Genomic DNA, 26,428 nt, shown 5'->3' on the forward strand with positions numbered 1-26,428 from the left:
GCTGTGTGTCCTTGGGAAGGCTCCTAACCTCTCTGAGCTCAAAGATCTCACCCCAGGGGGATGTGCTGAGGCTTTAGAAAGGTAAGGCCTGGAAAGCACCTGGCTTGTAGGACGACAGCCTTGGGCTCCAATCTGTATCCTGGAGATTGGGCCCCCTTGCTGCCTGAGCCCCCCAGCCCCTATGTGCCTCAGTTTCCCCTCCTCTCAAAAGTTGGTGTGAACCAGCCTCTCTTAACCAGCCCTTTTGAGAAAAGTACACACATGCCCATATCCTCCAAGGCATACAATTTCAGTGTTTGTAGGGCTCAGATTTAAGACAGCCGCATCCGTTCCCCTCCTTACCGTAAACTGCTCAGAAGGCATCAGCCTTTCTACCTACCACTGACCTCTCCCCTTCGCTTTTGGATTTGTGGAGGTAAGGGCTGTAAATATCAGAGCAGTGCAAATGCACGAATTAACCAGCATTACAGGGAGAGGGACTGACCTGTAGAACCCGGCTGAAAGTCACCTTCAAGAGCTCTAGGCCACCCTCTCTTCTTCCTCCCCTGGTGCTGTATCTCTACTTGGTGAACCTCTAGTCTTTTTAGCTGGGATCCTCTAGTGACAGTCCACTAGGCAGCTGGTTTCATGATTGGGCAACTCCAGTCTGTTAAAAATTCCTTCCTGTGTGGAGCGGAGATTTGTGTCCCTGTTACTTCTACCCACTGGTTCTGGTACAACCCTTCAGGCATCTCTTACTGGCTCAATTATTCACTGTGGTCCCCTGGTGCCTGCTGTTCTGTTCTTCCCTTAGGCATTGAGCACACTGAGCTGAGTTTGGCAATGATTGTAGCACCGTTTAGAGAGTGTTTATGATACGCTAGGTCCTGTGCTGAGGGCTTTACACGTATTATTTCCTTGGGACATATCATTACCCTCAGGACAACACCTTGAGGCTGATTCCTTTTCTTAAATTTTTTTAAAATGTTTTTATTTTATTTTTGACACCAAGAGAGACAGAGCATGAGCAGGGGAGGGGCAGAGAGAGAGGGAGGCACAGAATCCGAAGCAGGCTCCAGGCTCTGAGCTGTCAGCACAGAGCCTGACGCGGGGCTCCAACTCACGTGAGATCATGACCTGAGCCAAAATCGGAGGCTCAACCAGACTGAGCCACCCAGGTGCCCCAGGCTGATTTCTTTTCTTATCCTCATTTCACATGTGAAGAAACAGGTTCAGAGAGGTCTCGAGATTTCAGATTTACCCAAGGTCAGACAACCCCTAAGGAGCCGAGCTGCATCCCAAACCGAGCATCTGCCTTTAGAGCCCTTGCTTCTAATCGTTATTTTCGTCCTGTGCTGGCCCATGTCGTGCGTGCCCATGAGTGTGTATACATGTGTGCATTCACCCAGGTCTCTGGTGTGTGCTTTATCACAACCACCTGGGGCACCTATTAAAATGCAGATTTCTCATCTCTACTCCACACCTAGGGAGTAGAGGAATGTGTACTTTTAAAAACTCCCTGGGTATGGGGGTGTCTGGGTGGTTCAGTCAGTTAAGCATCTGACTTTTGATTTTGGCTCAGGTCATGATCTCAGGGTTTGTGAGATCGAGCCCCTCATCAGGCTCAGCTCAGTGTGGAGCCTGCTTGGGATTCTCTCCCTCTCTCTCTCTCTCTGTCCCCCTCCCCCACACACATACTTGCACACACGGTCTCTCTTCTCTCTCAAAATAAATAAATAAACATTCCGAAAAATAACAAATAAGAACACTTCAGGGCCCTTCTCATGCACCGTACGGTCTGGGAACCGTAGCTCTAAGGTGCACTCAGGAAGAGAGTGTGGGAGATGGGTTCCAAGCAGTCTAAGTCCAAGCCTTGGCTCCACTCTCTTTGGCTGGTTAGTCTCCCTTTCTGGGGCTTTCTCTCCATTGTAAAACAGGCAGGATGTTATACCCACTGGTGGGCTGATTGCTTTCTGTGGAAGTCTCCTGGGTGGCTGTCAGGCATTCTGGGGAGGCCCCTGGAGGACAGAGGTGAGCCTCTCCTGCCACGTCTGGATGTGCATGGCAGCAAGCCTGTGGTTCCCAGGAGGCCCTGCGCCCCCCACCTCCCTTCCCTCAAAGCCTGTGACCTCTGCTTTCTAGAAAGATCAGTGTACCTTGGGTGAGGAACTTGTGCTCAGATTTCTCAGCTGGGACGGTGAGGACCCAGGAGAAGGGAGCAGGACCCCCCCCTCCCCTCTCCTTCCTCCTCTGTGGCCCCATGATGACCTCTGTCCTCCCAGACAAGGGACTTCCTGGGGAGGGGAGCGGGTGTGCCTGCCTTGTGCGCATCGATGCTGCAAACCCAGTGGACACCCACCCCTTCCCCTGGAGGGCTGTTTTGCTGGCCCCTGGGCAGCTCTGGGGGAAATGTCTGACTTCAGGCTGGCTGGGCTGGGCTGGGCTGGCTTCCAGGAGCGGTGAAGGTAAAGGAATCGCTTGCCTGGGCCTCAGCAGGATCCCAGTCCTGACCTCCTAGCTCGGCTCTACACAGGGCACTCTCTTTACCTTTACTCTGTTTGATCCTGCTGAAAGCACAGAGTTATTAAACACCCATTTTTTTTTTAACGTTTATTTATTATTGAGAGACAGAGGGACACAGAGCGTGAGCAGGGGAGGGGCAGACAGTGTCTCTGTTTTTAATTTTTTTTTAATGTTTATTTATTTTTGAGACAGAGAGACAGAGCATGAGCAGGGGAGGGGTAGGGAGAGAGGGAGATAAATCCGAAGCGGGCTCCAGGCTCCGAGCTGTCAGCACAGAGCCTGACGCGGGGCTCGAACTCACAAACTGTGAGATCACGACACGAGCCGAAGTCGGTCGCTTAACCAACTGAGCCACCCAGGCGCCCCATTAAACACCCATTTTACGGAAGAGGTCACTGGAGTCCAGGAAGCTGCTGTGACATGTCCGAAGCTCTAATGTCTGTGTGCATGGGAAAGATGGGAAGGTCAGAACTTGAACCCAGGTCCCTTGACCATAAGCACAGGGCTTTTTTTTTTTTTTTTTTTTTTTTTTTTCTGTACTGTATCCAATACCCTGTGTTCTACCGCCCCACCTGGTCATGGCTTTGGTGCCAGACCCTCCTGGAAGCCTGAAGACGTGGGTTCTGGCTGGACCACCACTGGGCTGCGTGACCCTGGGCAGGGCCGGTCATCTCTCACGATTGATTTTCGTTTCCTTGTCTGCAAAGGTGGGGGCGTTTAGTTAGATCTCTGACGTTCCTTTCAACCCCTGCATTCACAGGTTACGCCCTGTTTTCTGCATTTCTGGAGAGGGGGTTCCGTGACGGGCACAGGGCACGGATGAGTTGTTGACTTGGGTTGGAGGGCGATGCGCAGCCCTGGCTTGGTGTGAAACCAGTCAGCAAGGCTTTGTGGGCTCAGCGTTCAGGGGACTCAGGGAGCCGAGGGCTGCGGGCGCAGGCAGCGGGAGGGAGCCCAGGGCAGGGCCAGCTTGCTCACCTCTGGAATTAGTAGTCTGCGCTCTGAACACTGCAGGGGGTGGTGATGGGGGGGGGGGGTTGGCCGGGGTTGTGGGAGGGAGCCGAGGGAGCAGCGGAGGGGCTCTGAGACCAACCCAGCTCCAACCCAGCTGAGCCCCCTCTCTGCCCACGACAGCCTTGGCGGAGAGGCCCCGAGCATGTGTAGTAGTCCCTGTCTCCCTCCCGAGCCACCCCATGCCTCTCCCCTGCACATCCCCAGCATTCCTTGAGGCCGGCCCCTCCCAGCTGGGGTCTGTGCCAGCTGGGCTATAGCCTCTCCCTGGAGCAGAGCAGCTGGCTGAGGGGATCCAGTTCCCTGTTCTCCATGCCCGGGGTGAGCCCCTAGCAGCCCTGCTTCCTAAAGCTGGGTCTCGTTAACCGCAGCCTCCACCAGCCTCCTGCCCTCCGCTTCCCTCCATCCAGCCCCTTCTTCCCTCCCCGGGGGGGGGGGGGGGCGGCTCCCTGTTGCCCACCTTCCGGATCGAACCCGCGATCCACACCGTTCTCCCTCTGCTGTTATCCTGTCTTCCCTCTGCTCTTCAGGCCGCCTGTTTCCTGGTCTCTGCCTGTGACTCCTGGATGCCCTTCTCTCTCGGCCACTGCTTCACTGCCCAGATTCTTCCTGCCCCTCTGGGTCTGGCACAAACGTCACCTCCACTTGGTCTCATCCTTCCACGAAGGGTGAACCGTCCCCTGTGCGGTCCTGGCTTGTAGCTCCTATCAACTGCCTCCTTTACACTTTGCCGTCAGCTTGCCCATCGCCCAGGATGGGCTCTGAGCTTCTTGAGGGCAAGGCCTGGGCCTTACTTTTCATCTCTGTGCCCACGGAGCGGGCGGAGCCCGGACGGGGCCTTCTTTGGGCTAGTAAATGCTCATAAAGCCTTGTAGGGTTGGACTGGTTGTCACTGGGCTTGGCTTTTCTGTTCCTGGCTCAGAGCATTTTGCCGGCACCCTGCTTCCCAGGGCAAACAGCCGGGGTGGCCTGTCATTGTGTGTTCTGTACCAGCCTGCCTGCAGCCGAGGGACGGACAGAAATGCCTTTGGTTTGGGGCAAGACTTCCCTGCCTCCTTTGGATTGGTCTTGATCTGCTTTTTTATTCTGTTTTGTGGCATCGAAGACAGAGAAGCCTGGAAGAGGGTCTGAGAAGGGTGTATCAGTCCACCCCCCACCCCACCCCCCGCCGCAGGCTGAACTTCAGCGCTTCAGGTCTCCAATGCGCACCAACACGCATCACCAAGATGCCTCTGACTCGGTAGAATTCCTAAGAGTTTGCAAAGTACTTAGGAAGAGTCTGTGGCCTCATCGGGATTGTGCTGGGGGCTTTCAGACATAAGCAGAAGCACCCAGGGGGTCACGTGACTCTTCTAGGGATGTATAGCTATTTGCTGGCAGAACCTCCAGTGAAACTGTCTGTCCCTGAGTTCAGCGGTGGGGGAGGTTTGCTAATCCAGGGGGTTTGAAGGCTCCCCATTCAGAACAAGGCTTTTTTTCTTTGCAACTCTTGTGTTAGGGTCATTTTCTCTGCTGGCGTCCTTTGATGAGAGTGAACTTAGGTAGTAGGTAGTGGCCGAGGTGGGTTCTGGGAGAACAAACAATGTCCTGATGAACTGAGCCAACACTCACACAGGTGGACCAGTGACGGGTCGGAGCTCTATCCTGAAGTAGGAAGCTCCCGTCTCCCTGTAGGTCACAGGGGCTGATAACCTATTAAAGACCCATCTTGGGGGCGCCTGGGTGGTTCAGGCTGTTCAGCCTCAGACTTTGGCTCGGGTCATGATCTCACGGTTGCTGAGTTTGCGCCCGGATCAGGCTCGCTGCTGACAGCGTGGAGTCGGCTTGGGCTCTTCCCCTCTCTCTCTGCCCCTCCCCTCCTCAAAAAATAAACTTAAAAAAAAAAAAAAGACCCATCTTGGAGTGAGGTCCGAGGGATGCTAGGGGTGCTGGAGGGAAAGGAGCAAGACTGGTAACGGTCGGGTTTTACGTTCAGAAGCTGCCCAAGCCCCTCGCTCAGAAGCTGGCAGGGGCCTCAAAGCCCGGTGGCCTCCCGTGATGTCTTTGTTACTAAACATCCTACTCTCTTGCGCTTGATTGGTTTACCCGCCTCCACCCCTGCCTCTGCCCCTAGACTGAGCATCCTAGCACGGGTCCCTCAAGGCTGACCCCTCCGGGTGACCCTGTCTGGCTGTCACCGGCTGGAGAATATGTGACAACTGAGTCCACCAGGAAATGGCTGTTTGACAGGGACAGCGAGGACCCAGCCAGACATAATGGAAGCTGGCCCTGGCTGGAGCAGGGATCTCGGAGCCTTTCCCGGCAGAGGGAAAGCCATCAAAGCTGGTGCTGCTTCCGGGAGGAGACAATTCCCAAAAGGCTCTGCCAAGCCCCCTGATAGGGATCTGCAGGGTGTGTGAGGGATTTGTTTTTCGGCCAGGATGTGGGGAGTTAAAAATAGACATCCTAATCCCTTGGGATCGTGTCACACTTGAGGCTGTGCAGAGCCCTTTGGCTCCATTATCTCACTCGAGTGGCTCGGCAGCCGTTGACGTAAGTAGAGGTCACACTGCCCGCGTTGTAAATGGGCACGTGGAGGCAGGGGCCCAATTACTCGCTGGAGCCCGTACCCAAAATGTGGTGACGGAAGCCAGGTCTGTTCCTTCTGTCTGCGTTCTTTATTCAGAAGGAGCCCGATTAAAGTCTAAAAGTCAGCAGGCTGTCCAAGAGGGTCAGGGGGCCGTCAAAACAATAGAGGCAGATTATTAAGGAAAATGGCAAGGGCAGTGAGGAGACAAGGACAGATCACGGCCCCAGCGGGCAAAGGCTCCAGAGGGGGCTAGAGAATCGGAGAGTGTAAGTGGCTGGAGAGGGTGGGGGGGGAGGGGGAGGTGGGGCCGTGATGGGAGTGAAAAAGTCCCCTTGGGACCTCACATCGAACACCTTGAATGGCATAGTAAGGAGGGTGAACAGGATGCTGCAGGCAACAGGGAGCCATTGAGGTTTCCAGAGCACAGCAGTCACCCACTTTCTCAACAGTGCAGTGCGATGGTGTGCTCCCTGGCTTTGCTACAGGTGTCATTCTATGGTGTTTGGTAGAGCACATTTCATAGAAAAGCCTGGGGAGACCCCCTGTCTGTCCCCACCTCTCCTGGAACCCAGCCCCGCAGAAGAGAGAGGCTCTCGTTTGCCGCTGCCTCTGGGTTCTGCTAGGAGCCAGCTCTGGGGCAGAGTCTGTATCTGGGTTTCTTGGCTTTTCCTGGTTTGTATCCAGCTTCTTCTGATTGTCTGCACCCTGGTGGGGGGGAGTGACGAGGGGGAGACGGTGGCCGAAGTTCTGGGAGAAGGCTCTTCTCCTCTCCTGGCCTGATTCACTGGAATTTTGTAGTTTACTCTGGCGCCTGCAGCTCTGTGTTCCTGGCCCCTGACAAGCTCTGACTACCGGGATTGGTTTTCCTCTCCTCCCAGCCCCACCCCTCAGTTCGGACCCCCCACCCACACCCCCTAGTCAGGCCCAGCTTCTCCTGGCAGCCTGTGCCATTCACTCCAGCAGCCCTGGCCTCTCCTTTCATGCATCGTAGTGCCCTCTAACCTGTACCTTCTTTAGCGCTTTGCTCCTTCCCCAGCTGGGCCAGAGGCCCCTGGTGGGCAGGACAGGAGTTAAACCAAATCTGAGCTGAACAGACCGTTGGAAACCTGAAATCTGCCCATTTTAGGGTTGGGCAGACAGAGGCCTGCGTTTGCTTTAAAGAAGCTCATGGCAGGGGAGCCTGGGTGGCTCGGTTGGTTAAGCGTCCGACTTCACCTCAGGTCATGATCTCACGGGTTCGTGAGTTTGAGCCCCCCGATCGGGCTCTGTGCTCACAGCTCAGAGCCTGGAGCCTGCTTCCGATTCTGTGTCTCCTTCTCTCTCTGCCCCTCCCCTGCCCATGCTCTGTCTCTCTCTCAAAAATAAATAAGCATTAAAAAAAAAATTAAAAACAAAAAAGAAGTTCATGGCAGAGCTGTGACTGGAACCCAGATCTCCTGCCCCTCCCGGTCTTTGGAGGCAACACCCCCCTGCTTTTCGGAGCCACTCTGATTTTTCAGCTCCAAGAGCAGGGATTCCCAGCTCAGCGTGAATCCCAGTTTCACAGCCTTGGCTCCTCTTGGGGCTGAGAGGCAGTGATGCGAAGCCCGCGGGTTCCCAGAGAGGGCTCTTGGCGTTGGCGTTGGCTTAGTCACAGGGATGAGATCACTACTCACCTCTGGATGGGGGAGGATGCCAAGGTTTGGGAACTTTCACTCTGAGCCACTTGTCGATTGTGTGTGTGTGTGTGTGTATGTGTGTGTGTGCGCGTGCGCACGTGTGTGTAAGAAAAACAAACCTGTTGGTTGGGACTTTGTACTTGGCCTGTGAATTGCAGAGATGGGAAAGCTGCTGGGCCCTGAGAGCTCCTGGGCTGGGCCGTTTCACATTCCCAAGAGACTAGCTCTGTGTCGAGAAAGAGCTTGAACCAGGAGCCAGAAGCTCGTGTCAGTGTTTGTTCTGTGCAAGGTGCAGGACCTGTCTGGGCTGTAAAATAATAATTCCTAGCAGCCCACACTGTCTGAGTGCTCCCCTGGGCCAGGCACTGGGCTCAGGACTTTCCAATATTAGCACATCTGGTGCTCACAGCAGACTTATGGGGTCCTATTATTATTTCCATTTTGCAGATGAGGAAACTGAGGCCCAGAGAGGAGGAGTTACTAAGGTCACCTAGCAGGGAAGGGGGAGAACTAGAGTTTGAATGAAAGTCTTTTCTACCCCACACTGTGCTTCCCGCCCTCCAGCTGCCACGTAAGTATAAATACAGAGAAATTGGGTGCGATTAAGTTGGTGAGGAGCAGGAAGGGGGTGACTGTGGAGTCCTTTTCTAGTCTGACATCACCCCCCATGTTTCCCCTCTGACAGTGGCCTTGAGCAGCCGGAGAGGGAGCAGAGGAGAGCAGGTATGGCTGTATCCAGGCTCCATGAGGGAAGGGCACATTAAAAGCCATGCTCTCACAGATACCCAGTCGTGGGCCTGCTTCTCTCTGGCCCCTCTAGCTCTTGGCTTTTTTTAATGTTGATGTTAATTCCTTTCCCCCCTCCCCCCATTTCCCTTTGAGTGGAGTGACCAGTGCGGTGTTGATTCAGATTTGGAAGCGGGGTCTGTTGCTGGAGGCTGAGTCCTGGACTCGGGGTGGGAGATGGGGGAAGAAGCCAGTGGCCTGTTCCCGCCCCAGAAGGGCCTAGCACTGCAGAGAGGCCAAGGGTGGGGGGTGGTCTGGGGCCCACGAAACTGGAGTCCTGGCTGGTTCGCCTAGCAGCCGTGTGACGTGGACAGTTACCTCACTTCTCAGATCCTCAGTATTCTCATCTGTAAATTGGGCATAACAGCAATACCTATCTTCTAGGGCTGTTGTTGGGTTAAAATTAGGCACCGAGCCAAGAGCACAGCTCAGTGTCTACACATCATACACAATAAATGCTAGTGTTCTGTTATTACTTACCATTCTTGGCACTGTTGTTAATGAGGGCCTTCTCAGTCTGCTTCACATTGGTCTTGGAATACTCCGGCCCGTGCTCCTTTCCAGAACTTTCTGCGTCTGGTGAAGGCAGTTCTGGGCATATAGAAATCGGAATTAAAGAGACTATATGAATGGCTCGTTTATTTGTCTTGTAAAGACACACAGCGACTCAAATTGCCCGAACAAAACGGTTTTCGAATATGGGTTTTTAAGTGCGCTGCATTGATGAATAGAGACAGGGGATAATAGAGGAAAAGATTTCTTTAAGGTGCCTGAAGTTTGTATTTCGCATTCACATTCCACTAGAGCTGTTTAAATCACTGGGATGAGGCTTTGTTGAAATAGATCTGCCGGGTGAAGGTGAGGAGGACTCAAACCGGTGGTAGTTTCTGCTTCTCCCTCTCTCCCGAGAACCTCTGGGGTCCAGTCTTAGGGAGAAAGCGTGCCTCGTCTTTGGAGAGGCCACAGGTGGGTGTATGGGAAGGGCGAGCAGTCAGGGAGGCTTCCTGGAGGAAGGGAGGCTGGAGGGACCTCCCCCCCCCCCCCCCCCCCCCCCCCCCGGAGGACAGCTGCCCAGGCTTCTGCAAATAGGATTGTAAAACCCCTTCTCCCAAGCCTCCCTGCTTCTCTGTGGCGGCCCGGCAGCCAGGACGGACCAGGCTAGGCAGGACACTTGGGCAGGAGGGAAGTGTCCAATCCTGCCTCGGTTTCCCCATTTAGACCTGAACATCCCTTTATTTGGGGGATGCCTTTGGAGAGGGAGCGGAGGCCTGCGGATGAAGACGCGGCTTTGAAATCAGACGCGAGTGTGGCGCGTCCACGGCGTGCTCTCCGACGAGTCATTTCCCTGCCTGCACCTCAGTTTTCTCAACTGTCAAATGAGGATAATAGTGACACCTACGTCACTGCGTTGTTTTGAGGCGTAAGTGAGGTAATGCGTGTAAAGTGCTTATCACAGAGCTGGCACGGGGCGAGGGCCTGTCATTATGAGCCGCTGCCGGCCCGCGGTTGTTTTCAGCTCGGGACACACCTCTCCGCCCCCACCTCTCCCCTCCGCCAGAGCTCCCGTTGTTGACATCCTCCTCACCAGCTAGTGCAGGGGTTTTAAGTATTTATATCCTTGCTGGAATTTCTCTTTGCATTGTCTAGTTAATTACCTGATTGAATCAAGGGAAACAATTTCACTTCCTTTCCCGCACAAGGGCAGGAAGTGGTCTGGTGCCTTCTTTACTGCGATGGAGATGATTATCGAAATATTTGATGATCATGATGCCTCCCTCCCTGGAGCGGTCTGCTCCCCCCTCAGGACGGCTCCACAGGCCCCATAAATCAAGCAGCAGCCACGTGCTTGGGAAACATAAATCTTGTGGAGGATGTTGATGGGTTCGGCCACACATTTCTACCGGTGCCAACTTGTGTCTTGGCACCTTCTTGCCCGTTCCCGGAGGGACAGTTGCAAAAACTCCCTTTAAATATCTAGAACTAATGACCTCTGTATATAGTTGGGGTGTTCTGGCCGGTGACGTATAGATCAAAAACCCGGGCATCGGGACAAAGCTTCAACATGGCAGGGAATAATTGTCTCTTCTCCACACCTCGATGGTGTTGGCGGCATTGGGTTCTGCCCTGTCCCTCACAGTGCAGTGCTTAGGGGCACGAGTTCTGTAATTGATATGCTGGAGGCTTCCAATCCCTGCCCGCTACTCAGGAGCTACGGGAATCGGGGGAGCCACTTCACCGGCCCTTGCCTCTGAAAGGAGACACGCACTAGAACCTGCTTCACAGGAGCGTTGTGAGAATTGCAGTTCACACTGTACCTACACACGGCAACTACTCAACGAGCAAGCCATTATTTGCTCAAGGACCTCAAAAAAACCCTTGCTGTGTTCCTTATCCCAAGACCCTTCCCACCTCGCCTTTCCAGCCTTCCCTCCTTCTCTCCAGATAACAGTTAAGGCAAATCGTTGGACCCAGCAAGCCCAGGGATCTCCCCCCCTCCCCCCCCCCCCCCCCGCCCACCCCACCCCCGGGCTCCTGCTTGGGCAGTCTCCTCAGCGTGGGATGTCCCTTCCTTGTCTCTGCCCCTCCTTTCTCCTTTAGAATTTATCTTAAGCTCTATGCCTCCGTGAATTTTTCCTATAGCCCCCTGACCGGTTCCCTTTAAATGCCTTATTACACCCACCTTAGGTCTGCAGCCACTGTTGGCCCTACTGCGTTCCATGGACTATCAGTCTGGGGAGGTACTTAGCAGGAAAAGAGTTTTGGAAAAGGCTGCATGCTTTATGAGCAATCGTACGGTACCAATTCACGTTAGCAATTTTGAAGGCTCTGAGAAGGTCTGCAGAGAACTTTGTTTTTACCCCAGGACTCTCCAAACCTCTAACCATAGGTATTTTTCTTCTTGGAGTACCTGTTGACAAGGCTTTGTCTTGGGGATGCGGTGCTGTAGACAACCGTGTGATAGTTTGGTGCTGTTTCCCCATTTTGCAATCAAGGAAACCAAGTAACAGGCCTCAGAAACACCTGCATGCCCCTACCTTCCGGATCAATTGATAGGTCCTTTATGTGGGTGTCCGGGGCCAGGTGGCAAGGAGAGGCTGTTGGTGTCAGCCAAGGACTTGCTGTCACAAAGCTTCTGCCCTTGTTGAGGGGATGAGATGAACGTGTGGCACACAGAGAGATTAACTGCCGAATCATGTATCCCTGGGCCTGTGTGTAACGGGAGCTCTGGCCTCGCCCGCGTCCCTGCTCAAGGAAGGACATGAGAGTCAAATGTCCGCTGTGAACATTGCACTGTCCCCAGGGCCCGGGACCCTGGAACTCACCTACCCACCTCCCATCCTGAGCCCCGTGGATTTCTGAAACGCTGGTTGGGTCCTCCTGCAGGAGCGCAGCTGAGGAAGTGGAGAGAAGGCAGAAGGGAAGAGAATAGCCTTCTGTTTATCAGTGCGCTGTCTCCCCTTCCTTTCTGGGGGAAAATGCTCTCTTTTTTATTCCTCTTTTATTATCTGAAATTCTCTGGGGAGCAATTACCTGACGGTGGGAATTATCTGCTGTCTTTATTCTAACGCCTGTCTGCCTGAGCTCCTTGGAGTAATTGATTTTGGTAATTCAGAGCTGTTGAGTGTTGTTTTGGGGGAGGGTGCTGGTGCAGAGGCAGGGGGATGCCCACAAAGGCATTTTCAGAGGCACTGGTGGCCAGTGGCTGCTGGTGAGGGTGAGGGTGGGCGTGGGGGGTGGGGCAGTGCCTGCAGATAATGTATGTCTTACCTTTAAATTTGCCCCCTCTTGCATTGAAGATGCCTGGCTTGCACAGAGCTCATCTGACTGTGGCGGCTGGGGCAGGTTTATTGCAGGAAAATGAGGAGCCGAAGGGCAGGTGTCAGGTCTAATGGGTTTGGTCACTGCTCACCACAGGCAGTTCAGCGCTGGGCATTGGCCCCGACCTGACCCTGACCTTGGCCCTCACTCTCTGGCCTCCTGGAGGGCGAGGGAGGCTGCAGCGACTCCCAGGAGAGCCTTTAGGGAGGGCAGCTGCTGTGAATCGGCCTGACCTTCCCCCTGGGCGGACAGAGGTGCTGGCTCTGGACCCCGGAGCGCCCGAGGGACGGCAGGAAAGGAGGGCCTCGGCGTGGTGGGGAGCGCCGATGACATGGGAGTTTTACTGCTCAGTGGATGGGAGGCAGTATGAGGGACTTCCTGCCAGAAATGGTCCCCCTGCAAATGCCCAGAGAAGACCTGGTTTCAAATGAGTGAATGGTCTGGACGTGGGAGGAAAAGCTCGGACTGGAAGGTTCCTCGGATCCCTCTCATCCGGGGCCTGTATGGAGGAGGCAGCCCGGTGCCAGGGCTTTGGCGGAAGGCGGGGGGGGGGGGGGGGGGGGGAACGGTCTCTCTCCTCCAGACCAGGGACGGTGGTCATAACCACCACCCTCCCTGTGGGAGGTCTGGACCATGCACTCCCTTCCCTGATGTTCAGCCTGGCTGCCACGTGGCCTTTCCACCCCCATTCTGCCGACAAGGAAGTCAAGGCCCAGGGTGATCTGTTCAAGTTCCCACAGTGAGTCAGGAGCAGGGTGAGGCCTCACACCATTCTCCTGACTCCCAGACCAGGACCTCTGGGGGCAGTAGTGGAGGGTGGGGGCAACCAGGGAGAGGGGGGTGGTGATCTCTCTGGTTCCGCCACGGCTCTGAGCTGGAGTCAGTTCTGGGCCTGGTTTCTTGGGTCCGGCTGTCCACCTGCTGCGCTGGGGAGCTCCTGAATGACAGGTCTCTCTGTCACCTTGGGGTCACCCCGCAGGGCCCAGCTCCAGGCTTACACAGGGGTCAGGGGTTCCTTTCAGGTCCAGGAAACAAAGCCCCCCCCCCCACCCCAAACTGGCCAAAGTTACAGGGATTTTATGAACTCATGTATATAAAGAACTCAAGGAGGCCCAATGAATCCTAACTAAATGAATTAGTTAGGATGTCCTATCTGTCTCACTCCTCCCGCTTCCCCCAGTTCTAAGCTCTATTTCTCCACTGAATTAGAGTGGGGAGGGGGGATCCTCAGGGAAAATTGGGGTGCCAGCCCTGGCAGAAGGGGGAGCAGAAACACACAAAAACAACAAAAGAGCCATAATAACAATGCGCATGCCATGCGTGGTTAGTAAATTCAATGGATTTTTGTAGACATTTTTTTTTTTCGCCAGAGAAGGAATGTTCATTGGAGACACAACATCCACGTGGTATTCACATCACTTCCTATAAGCGAAACAAAGCAAACCCTGGGCATTGAGAGGATCTGAAGCCACATCGTGGCCCGGCAGAAGAGAGTGCTATAATCAGTTAGCGAGGCGCGCCTAGGCCCTGGTGGTGGGGGTGGTGGGGGGCTGGTGTGCTGTGTGGTCTGTTTGCCATCCCTAGTCTGGTCTGAGTTTTCGTGTTGTACAAATGCTTTCAAGGATTGAAAACAATTGGGTTGAACGTAAACAATTTTGAATGATTCCCCCAAACTTCAAAAGGTCAAATTCATGTGCTTGGAAGCCCTTTCTGGCCAGATACAATATTACCCTATAGAACCGACGGATAAATTACAATGTGATTGGGCGTGATGAAGGAGCGATTGTTGGAAGGTGTGGCTAATGGCGCTGTGAGGCTCCAGGGAGGCCTTCTTGTCCTTGGACTGTGACAACAGTGAGCCCTGTGGCTCCTGCCTGGAGACACATATTTATTGAGTGCTTACCATGTGCCAGCCACTGTTTCAGTGCAGGTTGAGAACTGGCGTATGATTTGGGGACCTCCTAGCAAACCACCTCTGGGGCCTGAAATTCCACCATTAGTGATTGATTCCTTTGGGTTAAACATTGTACTTTTTAGTTTAGGCGTTCGGTGTTAAGGAGATACCGAATGGGGATCTCATTATCTCTGAGCCCTCCCTGGGTTATTATTTGGAAATGTGGAAAAAGAGGAGTTAAACAGGGGCCAGGATACAACATAGGGCTGGGGGCGGAAGTCAAGGTTTGCACGTTGTACATCATTGTGCCTACCCCACCCTGAGTGCTAAACTTAGCCACAGTCAAAAATTTTAGTCATCAAATCACTTTTAGCGGCCATTGTTTTCCAAGTTTGGATCCTAAAGGCAGAACAAGGACTAAAGGTCCTTCCCGGCTCTGGCCCCCTGCTGCAGCCTTCCAGATCCTTCCGCTCAGATGGGCGGCTCCTATTCCAGCCGTCTGGGCCAGCTGCTGGAGGAAGTTGCCAGAGTCACCCTCTCACTCTTCCCAGCTAGAACAGTTGTCTGCTTCTACCTGGTCACCTTTTGGCCTCTAGGAACCCCTTCCCCCATGAAAATACCCCCCACTGACTGGTCAGCAAACACTGACCTCCCCCCTACCCCATATAGTGGTTCAAAGGATGTGTGGGCTCTGGAGTCCAGCTGGGTTCAAGACTAGGCTCAACCAGCTGGGTGACTGAGCTGCTCTTTGCTGACTTTCCCATCTGTAAAATGGGATGGCAGTGCTGGCTCCAAGGGTTTTTGGAGGCATCGGCGAGGTCGATGATGCATGTCAGGTCCCAAGTTCAAGGCCTGGCATGTAAAAGGAACTCAGTACATGGGATCTTTGATTGTAATCTCACTATCGCTCAGGGCTTTGGCCAGCCTTCCCAGGGTTGGATGGGGTCTCCAGCCACCTGACTCTTGCCTTCCCGGACACCACACCCTCCGGGCCCCTGACTGATGCCCTCTGATCCCACCTGGGTGTGCTCCTCTTTTTACCTGCTAGGTCTCATCTGGGAGCTCCGTTCACCCCGGGGTGCCAATGACTGCTGAACCTGGACTATTCCCATTCTGGATTGTAAATCTCTTATAATCCTCTTTCCTGAGTTCCAGATGGAGAAGTGATTTTCACCAGATGCTCTAAAGGCACATCAGCCATCCAACAGGGAAGTCTTTTTCTTCCCGCTAAAACCACTTCCTCCTGCCCTAACCACCCCCCTCCACCTCCCGACTTCCCTCTTTCTCAGGTGAGGCTGCACTGGCCAGCTCCGGGGCCAGGGAATCCCGGCCTGGTGGTTTCCCTCCCTTCCCTCCTTCCTCCTTTGTGCCAGACTACCAGGTCCCCTTGGCACTGGCTCCTGCCTCCATCACCGCCCCATTGTCTACTGGGAATAACCAGCCTGTCTCGTGGCCTGCTTCCCGACCCCCCTCCACTCCACCTCCAGGGGAGTTTTCTAAACCCTGGTCTGACCAGTCCCCCCTCTTCTCAGGGATCTTGAGAGCCTCCCTGTTTTCCCCACGATCTAGTCCAGACTTCTGAGGTCAAGTTTTAGAGACCTCCAAACCCTGGTAGGAGCCTCTGTGTCCACAGCGCCTTTCTTTGCACTCGGCCAGCCGAATACTCCATGGTCACCCACCTGCCCTGTTGCCATGACTTTGTTCTCAAGGTCTCCCTGCCTGGAATGCTGTCCCTCAGCCCTGTGCCTACCTGTCGAGATCCTGTCCTTGTCTAATCAGCTTCACCGAGCCAGAAAGGGGCGCAGGGCCCCATGCGGTCCAGCCCCCTGCCTCCCACCAGGAGAGCATGGCTATTTGTGCTTCTTACGCTCCCCTTGGCCCCTGGGGAACATCCCTTTCATAGAGTCCATAGTATTTGCAGCTTGATTGATTGGGGCACAGCCTGGAAATCTCTGGGGTCTACAAGAGAAGGGTCTGGTCTGGCTAGGAGGACCACCTGTCCAGAGGCAGTGGGTGCCTATGGAAATGCAGGGCTCGAAAGGGCCAGAATGGGGACCCCCTCCCCCAAGTATCTGGCACAGAGCCAGCTGTCCTTCCTATGATCCAGGATCTGGAAGTTCACCGGGGTCTGTTAGCTGCCTAAGGCCTAGTGACTGGGAGCCCTACCCTGGCTTGTGCCACGGGCCTCTGCTTCCTCAGCTCTCTGTTGGGAGGGAACATTTCTACTTCCCAGGGCCAGGGCTGCCGGTGGATTGAGCAATGGTGTGGGTGAAAGAAAAACAGAGGTGGGCAAACTAATAATTAACAGATGTCAATTGTTAATAGCTTAAAAATACCACCAGTACTCCACGCCTCCTGGGGGGGAGGGGAGGAAACCACGTGGTCACTTGGGCCCTTGGAAGGGATTGATTCACAGCCGGCTAGGGACAGGTTTGGCTGAGAGAATGACAGGTACCATGGGGTGTGCAGGGAAGGAAGGGGAGGGGGAGATAAGGGCCATTGCCAAGGCTGCTGGGCCTTGACTTTCTTTGATCACTGGGGGTTTTCTGGGGGTGAGGATAGTGTGTCTGCTGAGTTAAAGGGCCAGACCAGAGGGGCACTTGGGAAGCATATGAATCTGTCCATTTTCCAGGCTCGCGGGTTTCACCGGATCCAGGCTGCCGGCCCGTCTATGCTTGACCGCAGGGCGCTGCTAATTGGGCTCACTCCTGTTTGCTGTCCTACATTCTGCTTTTTACGCAGTAGCCGAGTGTGTGATGCTTAAGTTTCCTGGACATCAGTTCGCGTTGCTTCCGATGCCACTGCTTTTAGAACCACAGCTAGCCTGGCCTTGGCCCTGAGGTCCCGTGGGCCTGCCCGGATCCTCTCCCCTCCTCGTCCTCCCTCCTCTGTACCCACACGTGCTCTCCTTGATTCCTTTCATGCCTGTGAGTCCCGTCCTCCTGTGGACCTTGCCTAGGCTGCTCCTTGGCCTGGACCCCTCTCCTCCCTGGAATGTCCCGGCTTCAGCTCTCACCTTGAATGTTCCTCCTTCGGGAACATGCGTCTGATAGAGGCAGACCCCTCTCCCAGTTAGTCTCTGCCATGCCACTCGATTTTTCCTTTATAGCCCATGTCACAGTTCTTTTTTTTCTTGTTTATTTATTTATTTTGAGAAAGAGAGAGCACAAGCAAGGGAGAGGCAGAGAGAGGAGAGAGAGAATCCCAAGCAGGGATTCTCTGCACTGAGCGCCAAGCCCGATGCAGGGTTTGAACCCATGAACCATGAGATCGTGATCTGAGCCGAAACCAAGAGTCGAACGCTTAACCGACCGAGCCACTGGGCACCCCTGCGTATGTCACAGGTTTATATGTACATGTATGTGTGTGTGTGTTTGAATTTTTTTAATGCTTGTTTTGTGCGTTTCCATTGGACCGAAAGCCCATGAGGGCAGAGAGGCTCCCTGTCTGGCTTTTCACCGTTAGCACCTGACGCAGTTTCTGGTTCGTAGTCGGTCCTTGGTAAGCACTTGTCACGTGAATGCATGAATGAGTGCATGAAGGCCTCAGAAGAGGTCGAACCCTCAGCTACCATGACCAACCATCTTGCTTTGCCCAGGGCTGAGGGGGTTCCCAGGACAGGGGACTTTCAGTTTTAAAACTGAGATAGTTGGGACACTTGGGTGGCTCCGTCAGTTGGGCGTCCGATTTCGGCTCAGGTCATGATGTCACGGTTCATGCGTTCCAGCCCCGTGTCGGGCTCTGTGCTGACAGCTCAGAGCCTGGAACCTGCTTCAGATTCTGGGTCTCCCTCTCTGTCTCAACAACCCAAACATCTGAACCTTGAAAAACCCAGTCCTCCAGGGATGGACAATTGGGCCAGGGGCAAGGTGCTTGGCTCATCCTGGTTTCCCTGAAACTGTCTTGGTTTTATTTTTAAATTTTTTTTTTAATGTTTATTTTTGAGAGAGAGAGAGAGAGAGAGAGAGTGTGTGTGTGTGTGTGTGTGCACGAGTGGGGGAGGGGGAGAGAGAGACGGAGACAGAATCCCAAGCAGGCCCCAGGCTCTGAGCTGTCAGCACAGAGCCCGACGTGGGGCTCAAACCCACGAACAGTGAGGACCTGAGCCGAGGACAGGACCTGAGCCGAAGTCGGACCCTTAACGGACCGAGCCACCCAGGCACCTCAAGGTTCAGATGCTTTTTGATGTTACAAGGAATCTAGGGCTGATGGACACATCCCTAAGGACTGGGGGTGCCCGGGGGTGTGTACATGGGGGTATAGGGCACGGGGGCTGCCCCTCCCCATCTGGCTGCTGTGTGTTGAATCTGAGCCTTGTGAGTGGCCAGCTCTTCTCACCCCCAGCTGGCAGGTGACATTGGCTTGCCATGCCCAAGGTCGGCTCCAGATGGCTAAGCCAGGGTCCTCGCTCTGACACAACAGGCTGGTCCCTGCATATATCTTAGTTTGCTAGGGCTGCCATAAACATGACCACAGACTGGGTGGCTTAGACAACGGAAATTTATTTTCTCACAGTTCCGGAAGCTGGAAGTCCAAGATCAAGATGGCCGCCTTGTGCGGCCTCTTCACGTGGTTGTCCTCTGTGCACATGGCACCGTGATGTCCTTTTTGTGAGTCCAGTTTCCTCTTCTTGTAAGGAGACCAGTTAGATGAGACTAAGCCCCTCCCCCAATGGCTCTATGGTAGCTTAATCGCCTCTTTAAAGACCTTATTTCCAAATAGGTTTCATTCTGAGGTCCTGGGGGTTAGAAAAGTCACCGTGTGAATTTTAAGGGAACACCTTTCAACCCTAGGCTTCAGTGACACCGCCTCCCCACCCTCCCACCCCCGCCCAAGGATGACACTGGGACAGCAGAGCTTTGCTGGGGGCAAGAGGCCTCTTCTTGGAGGCTGGGGATCCCCAAGAGTAGGTTTTAAGCTTTCCGGTGTCGAATCGTGTTCACCTCCATCATGTTTGGCTCTTTCATTTTCTTCCACGTTTTCATATTCCTTCAAGAGAGACATTAGCTCTCTGTTCTCTCACCTGCCTTGGGGTCCAGCCCAGTTGGCTTTGTCTGGACTGTAGTTCCCAGCTCCAGCCTCAAAGCCAGAGGATGCCTTGGGTTCCCTTCTGGTGCAACCAGACCACTGCTCCCCTGTGCATCTCTGGTTCTGCTTCTCCTCGCCTCTTGGCCCTGGTTCAGGGGCCTCATGGTCCCCGATCAGCTCTTCCAGGTGGAGTCCATGGTCCCCTGCCTGTGTGCCCCAGGTTGTCCAGAGTAGGAGCTGGTCTCGCTCCTGATAGTTCCCAGACTAGATCGGCACTGGCCCACTGTGGGAATCACAGCAATTCGTGGAAAGACACCTGAGCTGGGGTGGTGGCTGAGAGAGCAGGGATAGACTGACTACAGCCACATCCAGGCTGTACCACTGACCAGGTGCCTTGAACAAGTCGGGTCACTTCTCTGAGCCTCAGTTTACTCATCCGTACAATGCAACTACCTTCCAGGATTGCTGAGAAAGTGAAATGACAGGAACTTATTCCAAGCATTTAGTGTGGTGCCCAAGTAGGTACTAAATGCTCTGTGAATGCTGGTTTCTGTTATTATTGGGTGTGTTCCTTGTGGCAGGACCCGGCCAGGAGCTGGGATGGGGATGTAGCAGTTTTGGAGAAGAGCATTGTCTATAAGAGGCCTTCCTGGGCATCTCTGAGGCTAATCATCCCCCGCCCCATCAGGGGCATGGTCAGGGGGCCAAAGGAGAGGGGGACCCTGCTTTGCCACCCAGCCCCTCTGTGATGGGGCTGTGTCCCTCACCTCCTTTAGGCTGGCTATCCCTCTTTGTCATGATAAGGAGAAACCCTTACAGGCTGTGACCCTCTCCCAGGTCCTAGGTCCTCTCCCTCAGGACCGTCCAGCATCCATACAACACCCCTAGGAGACAGGTACTGTTATTATTCTCTGTCCCATTTGCAGAGGAGAGAACAGAGAGGTGAAGTCGTTTGCCCCAGGTCACACAGCTGATGGCCGCCTGCAGAATGGCTGGGTCTCTGAGGGGGGGGGGGGGTGGGGGTGGGGGTGGGGAGGGGTCTGAAGTTTGGGTGTGGGCTCTAGGGCTGTTTGGGCTGATGGGATGGCAGGATCAAGGAGAGGTTGTTTTTGCCTTTTCCATTCTTTTTAAATTATGGCTGCTCTGAATTCAGAACTATTGCTCCCTGAGGCTGCCATAGGTAGTGGGGCTAGACGGGTTCAGGCCTGCAGCCCTATTTGTTATGACCTGTGTGGCGTTTGCATTTAAATGTGAATTGGTTGCCTACATTTAAGTCAGAAGATTTGTTTGTGTTTTTTGTTTTTTGTTTTTTTAGAGAGAGAGAGAGAGCATGAGCCGAGGAGAGGGACAGAGGGAGAGAGAGAGAGAGAGAGAGAGAGAGGATCTTAAGCAGATTCCACACTGAGTGTGGAGCCTGATGTGGGGCTCGATCCCACTGCCCTGGGATCTTGACCTGATGAAATCAAAAGTTGGATGCTCAACCAACTGAGCCATCCAGGCTTCCCAAATCAGAAGGTTTTCACATTAAAATCTCGTATCTGCTCTTGAAACTGGATCATCCGGCCGTCCAGAGCCTGCTTTCCAGTAGCACCACTGCGGGGTGGGATTGTGCTCATCCCATTTAGCCTGGCCGGGCCTGCTTCGCTCATCCTCTTCCCTTCCTGGCCCACGCTGGCATTTGCGTTTCCGATTCCTGAGCTGGGTGGGCCACAGAGCTGGGGCACGCATTGGGGTGGGGGTCCCGGAGCCCCTCTGAAGATCTCGCTGCTGCTAAGGGCAGGCAGAATCATAATTCAAGGCAAAATGAGTGGCCCCAGAGAGACGTTTGGACAGAGCTTGGGGCTGTTAGAAATGTTACTGTGTTTAGTAGGGCATCCACAGACTGGGCATATGTTTAACGAGCTCTTGCTCTATGCCAGGCACTGGCCAACCCTGGCAGGTCCAAAGAGATATTTAGGACACAACTGTCCTCAGAGAGCCTGTGTTTCAGGAGGTGAGGGTACAGGAAGGATGATGTTTGAACAGTGAAGGTACAGAGACATTCTAGCCGGAGGAGATGGTGTGAGCAGAGGTTTAGGGCTGGGACCTCAGCAGGGCTCCCCAGTGTGGCCCCACCTTTCCGCGTGGGCCTCCCCGTGTGAGAAATGACTGGGACTTAGGACCTGCCCAAGACTGAAGAAGACGCAGGGACATTCCCCCCAGGAGCAGTGCGGACTTTGGGGGGAAGGTTCTGTGTATTTTTCATTTCCAGAGGCTTTTACTCTGTTCTTCTTCTCTCTCTCTTTTTCAAATGGACTTTATTTTTTAGAGCCGTTTTAGGTTTGCAGCAAAACTGAGTGGGAAGGTGCAGAGATTTCCCGTAAAGTCTCTGCACCCCGCTGTGCCCGGCCTCCGCCACCATCAACATCCATAGCGCCAGGATCCGTGTTTTAATATATACAAACAGCACACTCCGTGACTTAACGTCAAATCATTGTAGAAGGTTATAACGTGAAAACTAAGCCTCTCCCCTTTCTTGCCCCGCACTCAACACACACACACACACACACACACACACACACACACACGCTCCCCAGTAGAACCACTGTTTATTTTTTTGAAGAATATGCAAGAACCTGTTTCCATGCATGCTTCCACGAGCTTATCTGTCCAGGGCATCACCCCCCCACCAACGTCCCGCACCCCCACCCGGCGGGGCGCTGTGTCATCACACACTTTTCCGCCTCACGTTGCAGAGTGGCCACACGGGACTCCATTTTCAGAAGGGACCGTAATTTATTCAGCCAGGCCCCCCCCCCCCGCAGTGATGGACATGGACGCTGTTGACAGAGTTGGTTTTTTTCCTGCTGCAAACAGATGCGTAAACATCCTTGTACATCTGTTCTTGCACGCTTGTGAGAGTTTACCTGAGGGACGGGATGTAGAAGGAGAATCCATGAATTTAAAATGGACATTATAGGGATCTTCACTTTTGATACGTGTTGCCGAGTTGGCCTCCACCAAGGTTGGGGCGGTTAAGGCTGCTGCCTCCCATGGCTGAAAGTGGCGATGTTCATGCTCGCCCCCGGGCATCAAGAGCAGGGGGGCCAGTTTGGGTGTGTGGCTTGGGGCAGGACCCAGCCAGGCCTTTGGAATGTGCTTTTCTCAGGATTCTTTCGTGCTCTCGTATATATCTATGTATCCACAGAAAATCTATGATTCTGTTTAACAATTAAAAAAAAATCATTTATCATTTTGCAACTTGCTCTTTTGCATTCAGATAGTTTTGGAAGGTGCTCCTAGCCAGGACGTGGACCTCCATCTACCTCTCTGTCTCCGTCCGCTGCATTGAGCTTTCTGCAGGCTACTGGGCTCAGGTGCCAGTGTCCCTCTGTCTGGGGGGACATTTACTAGGGAAGTGCGTGTTGCCGGGAACAGCACTACTGTTATTCCTGCCGTGAGCTTGGAGCAGAAGTCACGGTTTGGCGTTGGCTTTGAAAATGGGTCTGGGTTCTTCCAGAGTGACGTGTGGGTCCAGTGCATCTGCTGATTTTGTTTCTCCAGCCCAGGGCTCCTCTCTGCTCAGAGTTGCCACAAAGTCAACTCCTAGCCCCTCCCTTAGCCATCCTGGTTGACTGGTCTGGTGGCCCCTGTTCCGATGATCCTGGGGCGGCTGCCCCCTGTCTGCCTGTTAACAGACTTGCCTCTGGTTGAAGATTGGCATGAACCATGGCTCCCTCATTCATCTGCCAGCATGACTTTCCTCATTTTTCCTCTTGGAAGAGCATCCGTGGGGTGTCTGTGTCTGGCTGAGGGCATGGCAGTAGGGGTGACAAAGAAAAAGACTCACTTAGCCCCTACCCACCGACCGTGCTAGTGGCCATCACTGGTAGCTTCTGCTAAGTGCTAGGAGGTACTGAAAGACTTCTGACTCCACAGAGGGTGGGTACTCAGGGAAGGCTTCCTGGAGGAGGTGAGACTGGGACCAATGGGGTTTGGAGACAAGTCTCTGGGGGAGCCCCTGGGCCGGGACAGGAAAGGAAGAGAGGGGGCCTTAAAAACCTCCTGTAGAGGGACTCCCTGGCCACCTGTAGTTGCAGGGGGGGACCAAGCAGGTCCCGAAAAGCTTTGCTAATGGAGAGATTGGGAGCCAGACAGATTGGTCTCCAACTCTGGCTCTGTCAGTGTCTAGCTGTGCCTTCTTGGGCCAGTCACTTAACCTGTCTGAGCCTCAGGTACCGTGTCTATAAAATGGGATGATAATAGTGTCTTGCTCACAGGGCTGGCTGGAGGATTGTCTGACCTCTTGCCTGGACCCTTGCTGGCCCAGACGTGCACGGCAAGGGCTGCCTGGCGGGTGACTCAGTCCTCTTGGGTGTGAGGTGATAATTGAGTTGGCAGTGGGGTCTGGATGAGGCTGGAGACACTTCCCCAGTGGAGTCCGCGGGACTCGGGGATGGGTTTGTGCTGGTGAAGGCAGCAGAGGTGACAGATTAACTCCCTTCCCCTCTAGGGTCCCACCCCCACCTGGCGAGCACTCTTCAGGGGCCATGTCTGCAAAAAGCAATCCATTCACGCACAGTGGATAGGTCAGGGGTCTTTGGGGGCAAGGCCCAGGTTAAAAGGCAGCCCCGGGGGATCCCAGAAGGAGGAGAGCCCTGCCCGCTAGTGACAGAGGGCGGGGAGGTGGACAGTCAGCCCCCAGGCTTGGCTCTACACTCAGAAAATGTGGCCAGAGATGATTTCTGAGCAGGCTTTGGGCGCGTCCTCGCGGCGCCCTTTCTTCCCCGGTAATTAATGGTGCTTTTATCCTCTCTGAGAGGGTGGTGGTGGGTCCAGGGTGGCTGGGCAGGCGCCGGGCAGACAGTGTGAGCCCCCTCCAGCCTTCCTTGGCGATTTATCGCCTGTCAGGCCTGCTCTTTCAGGACATAAAACAAGTTTCCTGGGAGGCAGCCAGGGGCCTTGAGGCCCTGAGCTGGGCCGTCTGGGGCACAGCGTCTCCAAGGGGCCTCCTCGAAGCCTTCCCCACCTAAGCGCTTTGGGATAAGCCCGGACAACCAGGCTGTGGGCACAGGCCTTGGCTCCTGCGGGATCACACCGAGGCAGGTGGGTGAAAATGGAAGTCCGAGAAGGTCCGCGACATGCCATGCGGTGCATAGCCGGAAACTGGGCTCCAGGACAAACCCCACTGTTTCCCCTTACCCCGCCCCCCCCCCCCCCCCCCCCGCCCCGCCTCTCAGCCAGGGTTTCTTAACCAGGTTCTTAAGCAGGCATCTCTGGGTGGAATCCAAGAAGGCAGATAGGAAAAAAAAAAAAAAATCCCATCTTTATTTTCTCTGACCTCTGATTACGGTTACAAATTATAATTCTTTCAATTACAAATGTAGGTGATAAACCACAGTGGCATTAGCTATTCTATGATTTTGTAGAAATCATGGAAATCACAGGCGCTCTCAAGTCGTAGGATAGCTTTGTGGGAGTCTGTAAATGACGCGTTTGTTTATGCTGCAAAATAACAGTAGTTATTAGAACTAGATCTTACTATATAAAGCATTCATAAAAAGCACATATGTTGTTCAAAAAATTTTGGATAATATTCTGATAACTGTATTTCAGTGTCATTGGTTTCCTTTGTAATCTTGGTATTTTATTTTATGCATCTAAAAACATTTTTTCCGGGGCACCTGGGTGGCTCAGTAGGCTAAGCGTCTGACTTTGGCTCAGGTCATGATCTCACGGTTCGTGAGTTCGAGCCCCATGTTGGGCTGTGGGCTGACAGCAGAGAGCCTGCTTTGGATCTTCTGTCCCCCTCTCTCTCTGCTCCTCCCCCACTCATTTTCTCTCTCTCTCTCTCTCTCTAAATAAACTTAAACAAACAAAACCCCCAAAACGTTTTTCTGAGAAGGGAGCCTTAGACCTTGCTAGAGGCCACAGGGGTTCGTGGCGCCCTCACAAGGGCAAAGGACTCGCAGGCTGGGCACTCAGGCCGCTCTTGCCTCCCCTTACTCACAAGGTCGAGGTATCAAGTAGACAACTGTCTGCACTCAACCAGCTGCATGCAGGGACGAGGCGGGAGGAGCTTCTAGTGGAAGAAGACCCGGCCCCCCCAGGAGCTCCTAGGCTTGTTGGGGGGTGGGGAGCAGGCACTTTTGCCGTAGGGTCCTGATCCTGGGACCGCTTCATGCAGACGGTGGCATTGGATTTGGGCCTTGAGAGTTTTGGAGTAAGAGGCACGGGGAAAGCATGTCAGGCAAAGGGAGCCGTGTGAGCAAAGGCATGGAGACTGGAAGGCCCGGGTCACAGGTGGCGAGTGTGGACGAGGTGGAGGGAGAGAGGGCAGAGGGGAGGAGGGGAGCGGGAGCCATGAATGCTAGGGCAAAGAAGCCTGCACCCTGTGCCGTTGGCCAGGGGACGGTGGCGAGGGTTTTGCAGCCAAGCGAGGTGACCGGGATGGTCCCTCTGGCTGCCGGGTGGAGGGAAGACGGGAGAGGATGCGGCAGGAAGCTGGGTGGCCATCAAGGAGCCTGGGCAGTCTTCTGGTGGGGGCCTACACTGAGCCTAAACCGAGGGACCTCGGGGAGAGCCGAGAGGGAACTGCCCCAGCTGTGGACTTAGGTGGGGTGGGAGGGCCTTGGGGCCTCAGGCACTGGAGTCTGAGCACCAGCGCTGGAATCCTGCTTCTTTCGGCCGTTGGCTGCGTGGCCTAGGCGTGTGCATTACCGTCTCAAGGGTCCACTCCCTCCTCTGAGACACGATGGTAACGGGGTGGCATGGGCGTGACATGGCACGATGTGTTTAAAGCTGAGCACAGTGCCTGGCACAGAGTAAGTGGTGGACGTGCCATATAGCTGTGACATATTTTATCACCGGTGATAAAACAGATGGTCCTGGGCACCCGTTGGACGGGAGGGGCTGCAGGGAGAAGACAGGCCGGTCTGAGGTCTCGGATCAGCACTGAGGCCTGGGCCTCTGCACCAGCATCTGACATGGCTCCCGCCGCTCCCCACCAGCCCCCGTGGGCCCTGGGTGCTGCTGTCTTCCCCTTGTCCCAGGGGTGAGGGCGTGGCTGCCGCCTCCCCAAGTTCACATCCTCCACCCAGCTTTGCCTGTGCAAGGCTCCCCCGGCCCCTTGAGTGTGGCCCCCCCAGAAAGGGTCAAGCAAAAACTTGGTCTTTTTCCGAC

General features: G+C 54.3%; 1 protein-coding gene across 4 annotated transcripts in view; it reads left to right on the top strand.

Annotated features, from left to right (window-relative positions):
• LOC123593296 (DAB2 interacting protein) overlaps positions 1–26,428 on the top strand; it is a 188,576-nt gene that overhangs the window by 23,453 nt on the left and 138,695 nt on the right. Inside the window, exon 1 of one of the 4 annotated variants that reach the window (XM_045468954.1) lies at positions 8,201–8,311. The exons of the other annotated variants lie outside the window; for them this stretch is intronic. The gene's annotated coding sequence lies outside the window, so the exon portion shown is untranslated. Of the gene's footprint in view, positions 1–8,200; positions 8,312–26,428 lie in introns of those variants that run through there. 4 annotated transcript variants of the gene reach the window in all.

This window comes from Leopardus geoffroyi, chromosome D4 (genome assembly GCF_018350155.1).
Source record: "Leopardus geoffroyi isolate Oge1 chromosome D4, O.geoffroyi_Oge1_pat1.0, whole genome shotgun sequence".
Classification (NCBI taxonomy): domain Eukaryota; kingdom Metazoa; phylum Chordata; class Mammalia; order Carnivora; family Felidae; genus Leopardus; species Leopardus geoffroyi.